This window comes from Rhipicephalus microplus, chromosome 3 (genome assembly GCF_043290135.1).
Source record: "Rhipicephalus microplus isolate Deutch F79 chromosome 3, USDA_Rmic, whole genome shotgun sequence".
Lineage (NCBI taxonomy): Eukaryota > Metazoa > Arthropoda > Arachnida > Ixodida > Ixodidae > Rhipicephalus > Rhipicephalus microplus.
The window spans coordinates 32,365,364-32,374,321 of record NC_134702.1 but is presented as its reverse complement, the minus strand read 5'-3'; positions in this window follow the sequence as shown (position 1 = coordinate 32,374,321).

Here is an 8,958-nt window from a genome sequence, read left to right as displayed (position 1 = left end):
AATCAGGCCTACAACCACTAATGTTAGAAGTGCTAAATGAATTTCGAAAGCATTTCCAGCCACTTGTTTTGACGCATGAATTACCAGTGGGGCAGGTCATTAGGTTTCTTGATCTAAAGCTTAAATTTGAAACAGATCACATTTGCTGGGAGTATGAGCCACGAGCCAGTAAACCATTGCTACCTTTTGATTCCTGCCATTCTAAATTGGTAAAGAGGTCTATTGCCACTACGTGCTTTACTAATGCCCTAAAGAAGTCTTGTCGCCACTTAATTTCAGAGAGCTTCAGTAAACAACTTGAACGCCTTAAGGCAGCAGCTTATCCATCACATCTGTTAATTTCTGTCGCAGAATCTATTTTAAAAAAGCTAAAGCATACCCAGGGCCGGCTATCGGAGTGCAACAGAAATAAAAAGTGTACCGTTGTGCCGTATATGCATGGGATCGCACACAATTTGAAAAAGATAGGGAAGCATGCCAACGTCAGAGTGCTGTTCTCTGCGCCGATAAAGCTGTTGTCCATATGTGCGCAAGTGAATAAACCCGCAAGAGTGCCGCAGCTCTGCGCAGTAAATCATAAATTTAGCTACATACTTTGCGCGGAAAATGTAGTTTATTCGATCCCGCTGTCCTGTGGAAGGATATACGTGGGCCAAACAGGAAGGTGCGTAAACACAAGATTGAAGGAGCACGAGTATAACGTGAAAAATACTATTAGCGGCCACCTTGGCATCCATTGTAGGGATTGTGGGTGCACACCGCAGTTTCGCGACACTAAAATCCTAGCCAGGCACAAAGAAAGAAAAACTAGGGAGATAATGGAAGCGGCTGAAATTGCACGTCTGAAAGATCAATGTGTAAGTAGGGCATCTGTAACCCTCTCTCAAAAAGAGATGGACTTCTTATCTGTAGGATGAACACGTGTGCGGTGAGACAGTAGCGATATGGTGATGGTGACGCTTGTGCGAATTTTTTGATATTGTGGTGGACACGTGTTATTTGCCTGCCATGATATATATTTGTTCGCATTTCCTAATAAAGATCAGTTGTAAGTCAGCGCTCTGTCCTGTCCCTTCCTTTCTTCCTGCCGTTGTTTGCGCTGTGTTTTTAATTATGTATTTGAACCAACTCGCCCAAGCTTTAACCTTAGCGTTTTGCTACCTTCCCATATGCCAAAATTTGGTGTTACGTCACGTGAATGGATGACGAAGGTATGCGACTGGTGCGAACACGATAATAATGAGATACGTGTCATGCATGAACACTTTTTCACGCCACCCCCAAGGCTTCAATACTCTTCGACGTGAGCCGTCGAGCGTGCGCGCCGGCGTTCGTTTTATCGCGTCACGCTGGCGATGTCACGCCAGGCGCCGATATCTCCCTAGGTCAGTGGGCAGATCAGTGGGCAGTGGGCAGTGGGCATGAAGGTCAGTGGGCAGATCAGTGGATCTGCCCACTGACCTTCATTGTGGATCTGCATGCCCTATGTAACTCGCAGGCGCGCGCTGCGCTGCTCTGACGCATGCGCGTTTGAGGCGCACACGGCGTCCCTCCGTCACGAAGAGAGGCACACGCGGTACTGTCTAAGTAACGTCGTCGGCGTGAAATGCAGAATGTTGCATTTCGCGCCGGTTGTCACCGGGTCGCGCCGACGGGCGCTGGTCGCGCCGGTCGCGTCTGGCGTTACACTATAGAGTGCTCACGTTTTGCAAGCGTCGCGTCGCTGCGCCAAGCCTGCGCGTGCGTCAACGTTGCTTCCGAGTATATTGAGCCCTTCATGACGTGCTCTCCACTGTTGTGCTAGCTTCACGTGTACCAAACTTGGTACCACGGTAAGTGAATATACGACGAAGGTCAATGACACGTCTAAACATGATAATCATAATATGCGTTTCATGTAAAACATTACTGTATGCTACGCTCGTAGCATTCTCGCGGCCGTTTCACTAGTTCCACATATACCGAATTTGGTATTACGCGACGTGAACGGACGATGAATGTGAATGACACGTCCAAATATGACAATCATGACATGGATTCCATGTAAAACATGACTACATACTACGCTCATAGCACGATCGCGGCCGTTTCGCTAGCTCCACATATACCTAAGTTGGTATCAGGGGACGTTAATAGATGACGAAGGTAAATGAAACGTCCAAACATGATAATCATGCCACGGAAGTCATGTACGGCATAATTTACCTCCACCTCTTAACGTTGTGCTGATTTTAAAGTGACCTATCACACTTCCTCATTCGTGCTTCGCATATCATCGATTCCCACAGTACGTGGGATCTGCCAATTTCTTTACCAAAGCCGATAACAGCACGTACAACATGCGGTGCGTTGACACGCGTGGTACGTGCGACACATGTGCACACTAGCGCACGCACACACTCTCGCATGTTTCTCGATATGATAGGGGTGCTGTGCGATCCATTAAAGGTAGAAAGAAGCACGGCTTGTTTCTCTCGCGTGAACACACTTTATCCCATTGTGCAAGCAAGGGTACGCAGCGGAATATATCAGTACAGAGCACGTTTTGTGTGTCGTAATCACGGAAGCAAAACGTCGTGTCTATTCTGCGAAATCACGTGGCAAACACGAGTGCCTTTATTCTGGGTGCCCTCTCCGCCTCACTTGGGGAAGTCGGCCATAAAAAGGCCACGCGCTTTGCACGGTCTACATTGCATTGACGGAACGTAGACAAGAGAGATCCGGAATATTGGTGCTCTCAGACAAGGCTTGTTTCGTCTGTTCATTCATTTTCCTGGTACTTCACACCTAGCACGAAAGCTCCGCTGGTTTGCTCACCAGCAAACCACATCACAATGGAATCAGCTGCACTTCAAACATGCCTGACTGTACTCGGTTGACCCTACGTTAAGTCTTGAAATCCCGTCGAGGCTTTGCAGACGAGAAGACCAGACCCTTTTATGTAGGCTGTGGTTGGGCGTTACGTTTACCAACGCCTACGCTTTCCGCATTGGGATGGCCGACACCACAGCCTGTGGCCACTGTGTGCAAAAAAGAAACCATACAACATATCCTTTGTGACTGCCTAAACTATAGTAGACAACGACTATGCCTTCGCAAAGAACTCAGCAGGTTAGGTAATCAACCTCTGTGGGAGGAAAGAATTTCACAATATCGACAAGATGCAACTTCACAGAAGAAGGCCCTGAAAGCGCTACTGCACTTTTTCCGATTGACCGGCCTTTCTGAGCATGCATGTGTAGCCAGGACGCCCTTCCTGTGTGTGTTTTCGGTTTCTCATGAGTGCACTTGTGTGTTTTTTTTCCTCTATCTACCCTCTCTTTCGTGGCCCTATTTCCCCACCCCCTATGCCGGGTAGCAAACCGAATACCAATATTTGGTTAACCTCCTGGTCTTCCTTTCTCTCTTTCTCCTTCTCAATTTGCCACCTCGTGACTCTCTGCACGAAGTATTCAGCGTGGACAGGGTGCTGTTGCAAAGCTGTAGACATCTAGAATCGCAGACAGGTGACCAATAAGATACGTCGAGGTGCATCACATGCTCATAAAATTTGCCAGAAATATTTGAAGCAAATTTTATACAGTGGTCCACAAGCAAAGTGTAAACCAGAAGTTTATTATAATAAACAAATAGCCGACTGCCACCAAACTGATTACAAATATACCAGCTGCAAATAATAGGTGTAAGTTAGACTGAATATTAAAAAGAAGCAAGGACAACGCTGTCTTGAATCCAAGAACTGGCTAAAGTATACCGGATATTTGCTCTGAAATTATGAAGGATTTGAGACAAGAGGAAACGTATGCCCGAACTTTTCGGTTTGGTCGATGAGAATAACTTGCAGAGCAATAAGGACATACTGCATTATTTTTCAACAACTACTATACTTCACATGTGTTACCAACAACGCTTTATGAAAAGCAAAATAAGGCAATGAGAATATATATATATATATATATATATATATATATATATATATATATATATATATATATATATATATATATATTATATATATATGCTCTCGAGCCATGCCATAGTTAAACGAAGGCGCATAGCTAGGGCATGGCTCGAGAGCATATATATATATATATATATATATATATATATATATATATATATATATATATATATATATATGCTCTCGAGCCATGCCATAGTTAAACGAAGGCGTTTTCGTGGGAATTAAACTGAGCTGCAGGATGCTGTTGCTTCTCAGTTAGATGATTAGGTGCGGAGCGAGTAAACGCAAAAAAAAGCGATGCATTCCTCTGAAAGAAAATTACCGCATACTCATTTTTTTATGTTATTCTCCGCAAAGACTAATTACCTTGCCAAGTGCGTGCGTGTGCGTGAGAGAAAGAGAGTGAGCATGAGTGCGGGACTGCGCGTTCAAATATTCGCAGTACCAGGCTTAAATATCAGAACATCGTTTGTCTGTTCAAGAAACTACACACTTTATAAAAAAAGGAAAATGGCATTTTATCTAGAGAAAAGGTCTACGATTGTCGCGAAACTTTTATTTTGCCCTGTGCCACTCCCAGCTATCTCAGTTCGCGGAGTGACTACACCCGGAAGAACCGAATTTAATCTCAATATTGGGAGCTCTTCTTTTTCTTTTTTTTATTCGCTTGCGATGAAACCGCACTGGTTCTCGCTTCTCTTCGTTCCACTTTCATGTGTATTCAAACATTCGCTTTTTTTTTGCAAAACTCGCACGATACGTGCGTCCAATACACATTGCAACCAGCTGGATTACATCAAAGGCAAGGGTGCAAGTGACCTTGAATTCGCCAAAGACTGTGCCGTGAGCAAGCCAACCAGTGGTGTAAGTCGACGAGCGCCTGTCGGGATGCCCGTTCGCATTCTTAACCACGTGACATTGACGTGACCGGCGCGATTTGTCGATTGCTTCTACACTGCGACAGCCGACGGACAAGGCGCCGTCGCGGGCCGCGCGTCTGACGCCAGAGCGCCATAACGTGGTCGCCATGCTAACGCAGTTCGTGCTGAGCGAGGTTCTCTTCCAGCTGTTTTGCTTTTGTTAGCAGTGACAAACCCTTCCCCAAACCGCCTACACGACCCTCTTCCCCGTTTCTTGCCACTGCGCAAAGAGCCGAGAACACGGAAAACAAAACTGATTGGTCGGCTTCCCTTTCTCACCTGTTTTTTTTCTGGCTTCCCTCTTTCTTTTTGGCCACTGGGTGACGAGCAATAAAGATAAACTCTAGAGCTCTCAACGAGTGGCCGCGCCAAACCCCTGTCGGTACGGCGGGGCACTTCGCGCACCCGGCCGTGCTTCGGTGCCAGCTTCTCCTTCTCGCTTGCCTCTGGTGCGAGAGCGAGACGCGCCGCACCAGAGTGAACGGTTACGAAACTATGCTTTCGAGCCATGCGGAAGTGGCGGAAAGAGTGTCTTTTGTTCCAGAGAAGACAGCCTTGAGCTAGATCGAACACCTTTACAAGGTTCACGAAGTGCGTGAAGAGAGAAACGTTTTATTCATAGAAGGATAAGGAATCGGTTTAACATGACTGCAGGCTCGCTTGTTTTATTGCTCGAAAATGAGATTTGAAAGGAAGGGTTTAGAAGAGGATAAGCAGCATGCCAGGTTGGCATTCTGCTGCAACACTCGAAGAAATATAGTCTGAGGCGAAAAGACAAGAAAGAGAAGAACCACTCTGGATGCCACGTTACAACTTAAATTACAAAAGAGTTTAAGTGAGCGCAGTTTATGTTTATTGGATGGTGTGGCAAGGACAACTTGAGCCTGCTTCAGTGTGAAGAGTAACGAGGTATAGTGTTATATAAGAGATATAGAAAAAAGAGGAAGCTACTGGAAAAAAATTTTAGCGCACAACGAAAGACACCGTAACACTCGCATTGAGTAGCCCGTTGCTGGAAACAGGGCATCTCTTTCGGGGCATCGCGAACTGATTACCAACGAGGTCCGTCATCGCGTAGCGTCGTCTCAATCTGTGTTCTTTCGTCTGTTGGTCTTCTAGTCTGTCCAGAAGCCATAACGTATAAACCTTCCTGGGAAAACTTTTTTCGCAATGACCCACTCCCACTCATGTATGCACACTCGTTTGAGGACCAGGCGATGGCTAAGTTATGCGCTAAGTTTTGATCTCACCTCGTCTAATACCAAGTTGATTTGAAACTAAAGCTAACGGTTAATGAATACTTGTCATGAGAAAGAAAAAAAAAACTAAATTCGATGTCTCATGATCGCAGTCAACGTTTGGACGAGTGAATTTGCCTTCATCAGAGCGATTGCGAAATTTCTTGGCAGCCTTCAACGTACGAATAGCTCAGTCACCCTAGAGGGCCGCTGAGCATAAGCGGCAATGAACAATTAATTGAAATACCACGTTGGCACAGTGAGATAACCGTAATTCTTTTCCGAAAAAGCAGTTGTCACACTGACAAATGAAAGCCTTTGTGGAATCTTTTGCTCTACCCTATGTAATAGCCTCGCCACGGTGGTCTAGTGGCTAAAGTACTCGGCTGCTGACCCGCAGGTCGCGAGATCGGATCCCGGCTGCGGCGGCTGCACTACCGATGAAGGCGGAAATGTTGTAGGCCCGTGCGCTCAGATTTGGGTGCACGTTAAAGAACCCCAGGTGGTCAAAATTTCCGGAACCCTCCACTACGGCGTCTCTTATAATCATGTGGTCGTTTTGGGAAGTTAAACCCTGCATATTCATGAATCAACCCTGGGTCATAAATCTGCTTGCGTCAACAGGTTCCACGTAGAGTTCCCTCCTGAGAGAGTCGGTAAGTAATTCTCAATGTAACGGCAATAAAAAAAATTACGCTAAACAGCAAATAGTGTTGTGCGGTTTTGTGTTTCGTGACTAGAAATATTTGCGAATTGCTGCTACTATATCATAAAAATTATGGACCATCTCTCTGAACCCCCCGACCATTATGAACCATCTCCCAAGGAAACCATGGTGGGATGCGAAGCAGCAGCGGTGCTCACGCCGTTGACCCGCCTGAAACGGGCGTCGCCACAAGTGCTGGAGGAACGGTTTGAAGCGAAACTTCAGTAAACGTTTTTCTGAAATTCAAAAACTTGGGAGGTGGGTTGGGTTTCATGTAAGTTTTATTGCAGATAAACTAGTCGAAAGAATGTTTCCATTCGACGTGCGGTCTAGCGTTGCCGCTAGTGGAGAGGGTGAAGCGAGAGAGAAGTATGTTGTGTGCGGACCGAGGAGCAACACCACCTAGGTGTGTTGGGAGGAGCCGGCAGCTGCTGCGAGTGAGGTGTAGTGACGTCAACGCGCAGCTGTGACTTGACCTACTTGGCATCGTCCCAACTGCGGAGGGGGGGGGGGGCGTGATACGGAGCGTTGGCAAGGAGACATGGGTGGACACCATTACACAGGCTAGTCAAAGAGCTGCTTCGCATATAAAAGGGCAGCCGGACGTAGCCTGAACTAGTGCCAGTGATGCGAGGCTAAGGCCTCAGCGGAACTGATTGGTTCCCTCCTGGTTTCGGTCGTAAGGAGTGATGTGTTAAACTAAGTGACAACAAGTGATGCAAAGTTATATGAAGTAGTGCCAAATGATGACAAGCTAGTCAAGTCCAGCGCAGTGGCCTCTTGCCGTTGCCTTGCCGTTTCGGCAGTACTGTGACATGGACCCCTTAAAACGAGTTCAATCGCTTAGTCCCCCTCCAGCAGTGTGCTGCGATTACCGGTCCCCCATCCGCAGTTTGGTCATTTTTTTTAACTTATATGTCACCGTCCGCCCCCCCCCCCCCCCCCGCCACGCGCCCACTATATATGGAACGAAGGAGCGCCTGAGCGGTTGACCGTCACGTCACGTCTGGCGTGACTGAGTGGTTGCGAGCAGTATCTAGGCAGGTGGTGGGGGCGGAGCAGTGTATAAGCTGCTGTGGAACCGGTTGCCAGGCAACGCGCATGGGCATAATCACGGTGGGAAGATTCTTGTTCACGTTTGACATATTACGGCCGCTTTCAACAGCTTGATTGATATGTGGGGTTTAACGTCCCAAAACTACCACATGATTATGAGAAACGCCGTAGTGGAGGGCCCCGGACGTTTTGACCACCTAGGGTTCTTTCACGTGCACCCAACTCTGAGAACACAGGCCTGCAGCATTTTCGCCTCCATCGAAAATGCAGCCGCCGCAGCCGGGACTCAATGCCGCAACCTGCGGGTCAGTAGCTGAGTATCTTAGCCACTATACCACCGCGGCGGGGCCGCTTTCAACAGCTATGAATTTAAAAAATTAAAAGCCATTTTATGCATTTTGGAGAGTAATGACTTGTTACCAGCACAACTCTCCTTAAGTGTACTTGTTTACTCTCTTGAAGATTTTATCTTCTTGACAGCGTCGCAAGAGGCGGCAATCTCCAAAAGACGGCTAACATGTATCTTTAAACGGCGTTTTAATCGGCATAAGTCAGTTCTCGTCAGAAGGAGCAACAGGTACTGTTCCTTCGTTTTTGTTTTTTTAAGAGTGCTTGACAATGGACAACCGTCAACGCCCGCTCCTGTCATATGTGCGGAGAATCACCTGATTTCCGCAACGATCGGTTGCATCAAACTTCGCAGAACGTGCAGCGAGCGCTTTGGCGCTAGCGAGCCCTGAACCAGCGAGCATGTGTTGTCGGCCAAGGAACACGTCAGTCCGCTACCTTATACACGCGCATCGGCAGTCGGCCAAGTTTTCTTGGGAAAGCCGTTTTGTGCGACGCAACAACTGCTCAAAAGAACAAGCGCCGGCCCACGCTGATAGCGGACGCGATGACGGCTCCGGTACGAGCGATTTCGTATACTTACGAGAAACGTCACGAATACATCTCGCGATTCCACGAACTCCACGCTTCCGCATTGAACAGCTCGAGCCATTCACGTTTTTTGTTTTGTTTTGTTCTCGATCGTATGCATGGCAGCAGGAATTGAGTTCAACGAAAGCACGCTAC